Source organism: Pteronotus mesoamericanus, unplaced genomic scaffold, assembly GCF_021234165.1.
Source record: "Pteronotus mesoamericanus isolate MK-2021 breed Mesoamerican mustached bat unplaced genomic scaffold, CSHL_Meso_final contig_130, whole genome shotgun sequence".
NCBI classification, from domain to species: Eukaryota; Metazoa; Chordata; class Mammalia; order Chiroptera; family Mormoopidae; genus Pteronotus; species Pteronotus mesoamericanus.
This window is the reverse complement of record NW_026555060.1, coordinates 21,531,327-21,543,922: the sequence shown is the minus strand read 5'-3', so window position 1 is coordinate 21,543,922 and position 12,596 is coordinate 21,531,327. Positions and strand designations below refer to the sequence as shown.

At 34.3% G+C, this 12,596-nt stretch overlaps 1 protein-coding gene across 1 annotated transcript in view; it reads right to left on the bottom strand.

Moving 5' to 3' along the window:
* The window catches only part of CUBN (cubilin), a 250,291-nt gene that overhangs the window by 22,166 nt on the left and 215,529 nt on the right, over nucleotides 1–12,596 (bottom strand). The gene's annotated exons all lie outside the window — the stretch shown is intronic.

Genomic DNA, 12,596 nt, shown 5'->3' with positions numbered 1-12,596 from the left:
TTTTACTTTTATGTTCTGTTTTTATGAAAACTATCCAATTGAAAATTGAATTTATGAAGAATTTACCCAACATGCCAAGAAAACTGGCTCCCAACAAACCATTTATTTAAATAATCTGTCAGAAAGAAGCTGAGAGGCATTTAGCACTACGGTCCAGTTTATATTAAACCACACTCCATACATAATTATTTCTTTCTCCAAAAGAAAGCTAAAGGAGACCTTTATTGGAAAAAAAAAGTCTACTTTGAAATTCAGAATAAAAAAAGAGAGATTAAAAAATACTCCTGAGATAACTAAATGATCTATGAAAAAAATATGGAAAATCTCAGAACATTGGATTTAGTTTCATTCATTCCACAGCCTCAGCGAATACCTCAGAAATAATGTAAGAAGAACATAAAAGGAAGAAAAACTATGGACAATTTCAAAAGAAACAGTGAGGATGAATTAAGCTCAAAATAACCCTAAAAGGACTAGGGATTAAATAGGTGCTCAAAGTAATGTTCATAAAGCTTGCACTCTACACAAATATAGATCATTACTACTTTCAAAGTTAAATTTCACTGCCATTGGTCTTCACCTATTTTTCTCATTCTATTTATTTAGCTGTTAAAAGTGAAAGAGTTGCTTCCAACATTAGGGGGCACTAAGATTTTGGACTTAGAGCTTGGCCGGAAATACACAGGATGGCAGCCCTCCTCAACCACAAAGGGTGTCCACTCGCAGTATTTTTCAGGAGAGATGCATTATTTAGTAGGTCAGACTGTCTTGTCCATAGCTTCTAAGTCAGGTCAAACTACAGATTATTTGCACAGACATTTCCTGAAACTGAAATGCTTCCAAAGGCCCATTTTCTGATATTTCCATATATGGTATTTAGAACAAAATTATTCTGAAACCAAAGCAATGCACAATGCCTTATGACTTAACTCGAATAATTCTTTTCATATTAAACAGGCCTACGAAGTAAAAAAAGAATTGGAGTTTGCACAGCCTTTATTTCGGTATCAACTAATTGTTACTTAAGAAAACCACTTAAGCTTATTGACATGTATAGCAAGGAAGAACAATTACTTAGGGTATTAATGAATTAACAAATTTATTTATTCAATAAATATTTTTTAATATGCAAGGAAATATATTTAGTAATAAGATGGGAAAAAGATATATAGTAGTCCAACAGCAATGATAGGACACAAACAATGACAGTACAATTTAGAAAATGATAGTTGCCATAAAAAGGCAGGAAAGCCTTCTTATGAGTTTTCCAAGAAGGGGGAGATTACTTCGGGCTATGAGGATCTAGCATGTTTAAGGAGGAGGTGACATTTGATCTGGGTCTTGAAGGACAAATAGGACAAGACCATGTAGAGATGGAGTTGGTACTGGCAATCCCGGGCTGACAGAACCTTATAACCACATGTTAAGTGGACAAGAATTTACATTGTATGCACTGGAAAGCATAATTCTGTCTGTGAAAACAACAGAGAACTTGAAAGAGAATAATTACAAGTAAGATTGGGAAACAGGATGGGCTGTTCTATAGAGGGCCTCAATATCAGAGCATAGAATTTGACATTAGGATTTTATTCTGTGGACAATGGGGTTCACTTGAAAGGTTTTTGATCAGAGGAGTGGTAGGGTCAGAATGCACTTTCTAGTCAAGTCTGACCTAAAATTGTACCTGGTAGCAAGGGACTGGCAGAGATGACACCATGTGGGAAGACGTTGCCCTGGCCTGGGCTGGAGGCAGCAAGGGGCGAGGAAGGGTTGGAGGTTTGTATGCAGGAAAATGGGGCTGCTTTACTTTATGCTGTTGATACATCAGCTCCAGAAAACTAAGTGCTATTTTTAAAAATTCAAACTATATATTTTATCACAACTTGTTTATTAATTATTACTAGTAAGTTAATAAGGGCAGAATGATAACTGTATTTGGGCACAGTAAGTGCCATTAAATACACTTACTATATAATACCACTACTAATACTACTGCTAATAATAATAATAATGTCATAAGACAGAAGGACCTTCCTCCGGGGAACCCCAGAACAAGCACCTAGACATCATTGGCATGTATTGACATAGACTGAGTGGTAGACAGGATGATTCTTAACTCTCCATTCCCTCTGTCTTCAGTTTCTCCCTTGGCTGTACACTAGAATGGACAGAAGATATTTTTCTGTCCACTTGATGTTAGGCTTGGCCATATGACTTGCTTTAGATATTGGAACATTAGTGGTCATGAGGTGGGAAGAGGCCATAAGTGGGCTTGTATTTTTGCTTGGCCTTTTGTATGCCTGTGGTTCACCCTGAGCTCATGCCCCAGGTGACTGTTGGTAAAAAGAAAGTGGATGTAGAGCCTGCCCAAACCCAGCCTGAAGTCTAGAGCCAAGTACAGTTAACCTGCAGGCAAACCAGTCTGCAGACACTTACATGATAAAAGTAAGTGTTCTAGGTGTAAACCACTAAAATTTGGATGGTTTGTTATGTCCCCTTATTGTGGTAATAGCTGGCAAATAAATACCTAGGGTTACCCAACTGCAATAAAGCACATTGCTTAATTCTTAAAATACACACACAAATTTAAAAAAATAAAAAACTAACATCACAGATAATCCTTTCCAAAATAGTCAAATAATTAAATAAAATGTTATGTGAGTGAATTATATAATTCATATTATATATGATTATGAGAAAATCTAATATTATATGAGTAAATAGGCAAATGATTGAAGTAAATGTATGAGTAACATATGAGTAACACCTTTTGGTGTTTGTATGGTTCAGGAAATTGTTATAATTGCTCTGATCCCCATGCTTTTTTAAAAAATTTTTTCAATTGCAGTTCACATTCAATATTATTCTGTATGTTTCCCCCATTTTTATATTTAAATATAGTACAAATGCTCTGTGCTTTGTTCATCCTATGGTAAAAGGTGAACATAAATGTGTCTTTGGGAAATATAAAGATGAATATTAATAAAAGGAGGGTTTTCCACCAAAAAGTATTATTGCCACATTACTATTGCTGTATTTCAGCAATAGCTGAGTAGAATAGGAGAACTTTGACTATGACATAGTTTCATTCATAAGAAAATAGTATTCATTTTCTGGTATTTTCTTATAAAATTCCTTTTTTTTAAGAACTAGTATTAGACCTTAACTTTGACATGTGGCTTAGTATCATAAATCCATCATCTTCCTCATTACATTTTTCTACCATCTAGTGAATTCTCATCCATCAGCACCTCCTTCATCAGTTGGGCTGCATCAGAAACACTCTGTAATGTCACTCTAACCTTCTTCGCCAAATTGGAAACACTTCTAACAGAAGAGCTATTTCTCCAGAGGAAGAAAATGTTTGGCTATGAAAATATTGGAAATATAAACCCATAGTAAGCAGTGAGATCTGGGTCAAGATCTACTTAATTAAAAATCAGTAACTCAATCCTAAATTACTTCTCTCTAATAATTAAACTTCGAGTGAAGCTCAAGCCAGGATAAATCTGACAAGGTAAGAAATAGCTATATTATCTAAGTGAAAAAGCCCTCTTACAGGCTTTGTGAAGTCAGATATAATTCTAAATAGTTATCTGGAGAGTTGACATTTTTTGTGGTGGACATCACATGCGGCTAATATTTTGTTGAAGTCGTGTGGATAGCATCTCTATCCATTGCTAGACAACTACTACTTGGACAAATGGTGGATGGCTGGCATACCTATGATAAAGACTGGCCTGACTTCAGGCATTTTCCTGTTTGCCAGTGAGCCAGCTGCAGCTGTAGGTTGTATTGAAGGAAGCTCAGTTTTGCACAGGGCATAAAAGCATTTAAAGCTGTTGCCTTAGAGAAATGGGGGTGAACCAAGGGAGCTTGTGATGTTCAAAGCTACAATATACAACTGCCCTAAAGCAGTTCAATTCATTAAAAAAAACTCATCTAGGTTCCAGATGAACCCATTTTGTCTTTTTCTCTAAAAGTGAATTGAATTGCCCTGGCCGATGTGCTTCAGTTGGTTGGAGCGTTGTCCCGGAACCAAAAGGTTGCAGGTTCAATCCCTGGTGCAGGAGGGTACAGGAGGCAACCAATCAATGCTTCTCTCTCACATCAATGTTTCTCTCTCTCCCTTCCTCTCCTTCTAGAAACAATGAAAAATAAAATGTCCTCAGGGGAGGGTAAAAAAAAGTAAATTGAATTTATTATTTCACTCCCTAACCTCAACTATGTACAACCTTTCAGGTATTATATTTATGTTATGCAAAAAAAAAAAAGTAATGGTTTTTGTAATATGAATTGTATGTTATTTTTCTATTTGTTTGTTTTACTGTCACCTTACTTGACTTATTTTAGATATCCTAATTTGAAACCCACACTAATTTAACTTAGAATGTGTATTTAGTCTGGTAATACGTGGGAAGTATAAAACTAAATTACTAAAAGAAGGGTAATTTACTAAAAGAATAACTATTTCAGCAGCTAATCAGTAGCTAAGGTCATGAAAAAAAGAACATAATGTACACAAAACTTAGGATAATGATTATGTTATTATCTTTTAATTTATTTTGCATTATTTGAGTGTTATTACAAATACCATAAGTATGTATTATTAGTCTCTGGGCATTTCATGAGAATCATTCTTGCCAACTTTGAAATTTAAAAAATGATTTACTGAAGAAAATGATATGATCATATCAACTGATGCAGAAAAAACGATTTGACAAGACCCAACACACATTCATGATACAAACACTCAGCAAAAACAGGAATAAAAAGAATTTTCTCAACTTGATAAAGAATATCTACAAATGTCCCACAGCTAACATGATACCTAATGGTGAAAAACTAAATGCTCTCCTTCCAAGATTAGACACAAAGTAAGAATATTTTTTCTCACTACTCTTATTTAGCATAGTATTGAAAATTCTTGCCAGTGTAGTACACAAGGAAAACAATATACACACTGGAAAGGAAAAAGTGAAATTGCCACTATTTGTGGATGTAAAAATCCCAAGGAATCTGCACAGAAATTCCTAGAACACATAGTGAATTCAGCAAAAACTTTGGATATAAGAACAATATACAAAAATCAATCATATTTTTATATACTAACAATAAACACGTGGAAACAAAAATTAAACACTCAATTACTCCAAAAAAAGTTATACTTACATATACACAATGACAAGTATATGGGATCTGTGTGCTAAAAATTATTAAATGATAAAAGAAATCAAAGATCTAAATAAATGAAGAGACATATGTGTTTGACTGGAAAACTCAACATAGTAAAGACAACAATTATTCCCAAATTGATGGATAGGTACAAAGAAACTCCTACCAAAACCCCAGCAAGATTTTTATGTCAAAATAAAAAGTTTATATAAAATTTACATGGAAAGGCACGGGTCTTTAAATAGCTAAAACAATCTTGACAAAGAAGAATAAAGAAGGGTAATCCATTTATCTAGTATTAAGGCTTACTATATAACAATAGTAATCAAGGCAGTGTAATATTCAAGGAGGTTTAGACACCGAGTTCAATGGAACAGAATAGAAATATGCCCCTCAACAAATATGCCTGACTGATTTTTTACAAAGGTGCAAAAGCAACTTAATGAAGGAAAAATAGCCTTTTCAACAAATGGTACTAGAGCAATAGGACATCTAAAAGCAAAAAAAAGTTAACTTCCACCTAAATCTTGGACATTAAAAAAAATTACTTCAAAATGGATCGTAGACATAAAAATGAAAAATATAAACCATGAAACTTCTTAATGAAATCAGAGCAGAAAATCTTTAATGCCTTAGGATTGGCAAAGAATTCTTAGCATTGACAGTGAAAATATATATAAATTGATAAAGTGGACTTTGTAAAAATTAAAAACTTTTGTGCTAAGAAAGGTCTTGTTAAGAGGGTGAAAAGATGAGCTGTGAATTGGGAGAAAATATTTGTAAACCATATAAAACTATTTCAGAATACATAAAGAATTCTTGGGAGAGAATCAAGATGGCGGAGGAGTGAATGGAAGTCACACTGACCTCCTCCCAGGACCAACTTGGAATTATAACTAAATTGTGGAGAAATCACCTGGAACAAACAACTGAACAATAGCGAGAGAAGAGCCTTGTAACTTCAGAGACAGAAGAATCGGCTTTAGCACAGCCTAACTGGTAAGGAGTGCAGTAGAGACTAGAGAAGGCGGGTGGGGTGCCCATGGACAGCAGTACCAGAAGGATATTGAAACAGCCAGTTGGATCTCCCAGAGAAGAGCAGGGTCTCATCCAAAAGCGGTGATCTCTAGTCTACAGCATCAGAGCCCAAAAAGTACACAGAAACAGCCAGCTGCAAAAAGAGGCAAGATTGCTCTCTGCCAGACACAGGAGGCTGGAGACGCAAAGAACCATTTAAAGGGCCAACATATAAATTTTTACTTGCAGTCACTTACCCTTGTCTCTGGCAAAGGCGGGGGCAGAGTGAGCTAAAGACACCTGGGGAAGGAGGCTTTGGGGAGAGAACTGAGAGAGTAGCTGGCGGGATCTCAGTGCTGACTCATCCCCCATGTGGCAGCAGCCATCTTGCTCAGGCAGAGACCACTCCCCCTGAGCAGCAGCAGCATCAGAGGACCCAATAGCCCCACCCCCAGGTGGGATTCTACCCCACTCTGTGCTCTCTAAGCTGCCTGCTGAGTGCAGAGTGGCAGCCGCAGATAGTAGATCCCTAGCTAAAGGGGGTGCAGAGAGATCTGGAGATACTTGAGGAGAGACTGGGGATGGAGACTTTGGGAAGAGAACGGAGAGAGTAGGTGGTGGGATCCCAGTGCTGACTCCTTCCCCATACTGCAGCAGCATGAGAGGACCCAATAACCCCGTCCCCAGGAGGGACTCTGCCCTGCCCTGAGCTGTCTAAGGCAGCCTGCTAAGTGCAGAGTGAGGAGATTAACAGCTGAAGGAGACAGCCACAGACAATAGATTACTGGAAGTCTCAAATAGACTGTGTAAGGTCAGACAGGGATGACATCTGACATCATCAGAGGCAGATCCAGAAAGTAAAAACAGTGGTCTCCTACCATAGAAGTTCACACGACAAAGTCAGGAAATCAAGACAGATCAACTTAAGAAAGAAAAGCAAAAAAGAAGAGTCTCACAAATAATGAGAAGACAAAGAAATACCCCCTACTCGAAGGGAAAGGAGGAATCCCCAGAAAGAGAGCTACATGAAATAGAGGCAAGTAAACTATCAGATACTGAGCTCCAAACAACAGTTCTAAGAAAGTTCAATGAGCTCAGTGAGCTCCGAGAGAATTACAAAAAACTATAGGGGAACTATGAGGAACTTACTGCAAACTATATCAGCATGAAAAAGGACTTTATCCATTCTTTATCCATTTTTTGGTTAAATGTTCATAGAATTTTTTCCCTAAAAAAACAAAACTACTAACCCTTTTTTAAATGTGTTGCAAATACTTTCCTATTCCAATACTTGTCCTTTAACTTTTTTATATATATAGTACTGTACAGTCTTAAATGTTTAACATAGTCATATTGTCAATATTTTATTTTGTAGCTTCTGAGTTTGAATATTTTACTTCAGGGTAAGAAAGATATTATTTTGTATTTTCTCCTAAAACTCATTAGATTCTACATATTGATTTTTAACTCACTTGAATATTTCCTGTATAATGCGTGAAATATGGCTCTATATTTGTTTTATTTCAAGTAATAGTGGTCGATGCATCTTATTTGTTGAATAAGCCTTATTTTCCCCCATTGACTTGAAATATCAACTTAATCACTTATTACATTGTTAGACAGATATATATGTTTGTCTCTAGCATGCTCATTATATATAATTGATCTACTTAATTATTTCTGTGCTGATGTCATTTTGGTTTAATTGCTGAGACTTTATAATGGTTTTAAATTTTTTAATATTTTATAATTAACTTTCACATTAAAAAATATAAAAAATCAAAATGCATTTAAGAAAGAAAGAAAGAAAGGAAGGAAGGAAGGAAGGAAGGAAGGAAGGAAGGAAGGAAGATCTACCTTTTGCGACAACATGGATGGAACTGGAGATTAAGCTAAGTGAAATAAGCCAGTTGATGAAAGACAAATACCATATGATCTCACCTATAAGTGGACTCTATTCAACAAAATAAACAAATGAACAAAATAAACCACAGGAATGGAAACATGAAACAGACTGAAAGTGACCAGATGGGATGGGGAAGGAGGACAAAGGTGGAAAGAAGGGGAAGGGACTACACAAAGAACATGTATGAATGACCCATGGACATGGACAACAGAGTGGGAATTGACTGTGGGGTGGGGGATGGGGGTGGGATGGGTGTAGGAGGGCAAAGGGGGAAAAAATTGAGACAACTGTAACAGAATAAACATGATTTATAAATTAAAAAATAAAATAAAATAAAAAAGAATTCTTAAAACTCAATAGTGAAAAAACAAAAAATCTAATTAGAAAATAGGCAAAAGATATAAAGAGATATTGCAGCAAAGAGGACTTACATATGACAAAAGAGCACATGAAAATTGTTCACCATTAAGGAATTACAAATTAAAACCACATTATCATCTGGTAATCCTGGCCAAAGTAGACACACACACACACACACACACACACACACACACACACACACATAGATAGCTCAATGTAGAACAGGCACTCTACAATGGGATGTCAGGGTCTGGGGATAGACCCAGACCCTGACAAAGTAGATAGCACAGAAAGTACTCTTCAGTGATTTTCTAACCAGAATGATAGAATCCAGATGACAATGGAATAGATCTTAAAGTGCCAAATAAAATAAATGCCAAATTATAATTCTACATTCAAAAAGAAATCCTCAAATATTGAAGACAAAATAAAGCCTTTTTCAGAAAAAGAACAGCAAAAGAATTTAACCAGGAATTTTGCAATAAATAAAAGAACACTAATGGAGTTCTAAAAGAAAGAAATTGATCCCATATGGAAACACAAAATTCAGGAAGAAAAAAAAATGATGGTAAGTATATATAATTACTAATTACATAACAATGTAAGTGCTTTATTATTTAAAATATAAATAGAATTAATGTAATTAACATTAATAGAACAAAACAGGAAATGGGTAAATGAATTTAAATGGTTTTAAGGTCCTTGCATTTACCATGAAGTAGTAAAATGACTAGTTTCAAGTTAGATTATAATGAGTCAAGAGCGAATATTATAATCTCTAACATAACAACCAAAAGAAGAGTAAAACGATAGATAAGTAGTGATTTTTTAAAACGGTAATAAACACTGATCAATTAAAAAAGTCAAGACAATATTTTTTAAAAACTTAAGAACAAGTAGGACAAAAAGGATTGAAGTAATACAATGGTCTGTTTAAATCCAATAATGTTTGTAATTTGATTTGATATAAACACATTAAATTCTTCAATTGAAAGGTAAAACAAAACAAAATACAAATATATTCTTTAAGATAGGGAAAGGTTGACAGTGAAGAGGTTGAACCATAAACCATGCAAACATGAATTGGAAGAAAGCTAGAGAAGCTGTTCTATATCTAAGAAAGTAGGTAGGAAGGCAAGGAGCATTAAAAAAGGAAATTGCAGAATGATATGAGTTAATTCATTGGGAAGATACAATAATTTTTAACATATGTATGCCATGAAGACAAGGACAAAACTCTAGCCCAGGTCTTCCTACTGAGCTTTTAATTACAATATCTGACTACCTCCTGTCCATTAGCTGGATACCTTAAAATCCCCAAATTGTCCATGTCAAATCTGAAAATTACTAGTTCTGCTATAAAATCTGATCCTTTTCTATTATTTTTTATTTGGTAGTGGCATATTGACCAGAAATCTTAGGATCTTCATTTTTCTTATTCCCTCACTGCCTTGTTCAAATACAATTGTGCCCTGTTGATGCTACATCTTCAGTATTTCTCCTTTCAACCCCCTTCTTGTTTTTCACATTGCCATTGTTCTCATCACCTCCTACCTTAACTAGTGATACTTTCCTAACTTTTTCCTGCCTAAAATTGCTGCTCCTACTTCAAAATATTATCCTCACTTGTGCAAGGATGTGCTTTCTAAAATAAATCTAATTAGGTCATAGTGCTCTTCAACTCAAATAATCAGTGATTCCTCTTTGCCTGTTGAGACAGAGCCTCCACCTCTAGCCCTGCTTCTCTTTCCTATCTTAGCATCTATTGTTATCCACCTTATAGCCCAAAGGAGCACCAAACAATATGTAGGTCAGTCTGTAGCCTTTGAAATGCAATGCATCTGTAACTTTGGACCTGCTTTATTTTCCCCACAGAATGCCTATTTCCCAGTGAAGGCCTTCTCACCCTTCCAAGTTGATATTATATATAACTAAAATTTATTGCATGCCAAGTGAGAGCCAGGGACTGTTTAATCTTCACCACAGCCCTATGAGGTAGTTACTATTACTGTGCTCATTTCACAGCAGAGAAAATCAAGACAAAGGACAGGTGATTTGTCTAAGTTCAAACTTGGGATGTATAGGAACTGGGCTTGAACCTTGGAAGTCTAGCTCCAGAGCTCACATTCATACCAATTACACTGTAATTTCGGGTTTATAATCTCTGTGCTGCTTTCTCTAACAATCCCACATCCTCTTTACTATACACCAAAATACCACTGAGCCTTCCTTTTTTGTCAAAAAGCATTTACCATGCCAAATTTACAATTATTTGCTGACTCTCCTATTTAAGTAAGCTTCTCAAGAATAGGGAAAAGCTCATTACCTGCATAAAAAGTAGTTGATTAATATTACTGAACAATCAATAAAGAAATAAATAGAAAATATAAATAGTTCTTACTAGATGGATCTTTGCTCTCTAGTGTATTTATAAGGAAAATTATAAATTAAATATATTTCTTAATTTATAAAGCTGTTACTGTTATAAACATTATGTATGTATGCATGTGTAATAATGTGTGTATATATAATTTTTTTCTACAAATGACTTTTTGGTTCTATGTATCTATCTGTTTTTAAAGCTAGCTTAGTTGAATTTTGTGGCATATTTGATTGTGAAAAAGCAATGAGGACAACGATAAAAGTATCATCAAAAGATTTAAAATGCTACCTAAGGGGTAGGTTTTCAGTAGGAAAAATGCTTCTCTAGCTAAAAATTTGCAATGATAAATGATGTAAGAGGTTTGTTACTTAAGAAAATTTAATCTCTGAGTATTTGATTTTAGCTAGCAGAGCAAATTTAATAATTTATAAAATTCAGGACACACTAGAGTGCAGCAACACTATTTTTAAAAAGTAAAACTCTATATACTCAACATTGACAATTATAAAATCAAAAGTTATCAAAAACTAGAAAATGTTCTGTTTAGAGAGATCAGGATAAATAGCAATGTGCTACTTAGTAGTAATAAAATAGGTTACAATAAAGAAGATGTGGAATTCATAAAGTGAGAGCAAGCATCCAATAGCTTTTTATTAATAACTAAAACAAGGAATTGTATTATTGTTTTTGTTGATATACGATGTTGTTCACGGTTCTATGGATATTTCAACTTTTACTACTATGGTGGCAGTATTATTTAATTGACACAGGGATTATTTCCCCAGTTCTGCTCCAAACTGACTAAAGGACATTGGCCAGTCACTTAATTTCTTCGTGGCTTAGTTCCCCAATTTGTAAGTTAAACTATATGATAAGAACACCAATCAGGGTTACATCATAAAAATAAGTGTCCAAATACCTTCATTTTGTTAAATTCTTGTGGTTAGGAATTTTACTACATTGGAGGCCATCATTTGGGCCTAGAGTTCCTTTGCTATACAGAGACTTGTTATATTCCAATTCAATTATACTTTATATAACTGTGTTAATTCTTTACCTTTGTGCCATGCAAAGCCAATAAGACATATGTGACATTTGTCTGTTAACATCAGAAAGATATTTGGTTTTTACTGAATATATGTAATATATTATAAAATACATATGTTATACATATATAAATTTAATATTATTTGTGAATATAAATATTATTTATAATATAAATGCTATAATCATTTACATTTCTATATTATAAGTATATTATATTATATATTTATATAAGTATATTATATAAGGTCTATATTATAAACATAATATAATGTATAAATTATATAATAAATTTCTATAATGTAAACATTATATAATATATAACTATATAATAAAAACTATAGTATATAAATGTTATTAATATAATTATACTGTATTCTACTACTTACACATAGTATATTTTATTAAATATATATTATATCTTTTTTGTGGAAAGGAGGAATGACTGCTATAGTTATGTGCGATATTTACATATAATAAGACATTATCAAATATACTATATGGGACTAGGTATAAATTGGAGCGCCACTACTAGAAAGCAGGCAATGTCAAATGAGAAGATAAAAGTGGAAAAAGCAGCTGTACCTACCCAAAAGAGTAAGAAAAGAAATGACTTGCCTCTCAGAAAACTCCCCCAGAATCTCCCTGCCTCTCTGGGTTAATTTGTTGATGGCCACAGCGGTGATCTGGGCTGATTAGGAAAGCGATGAA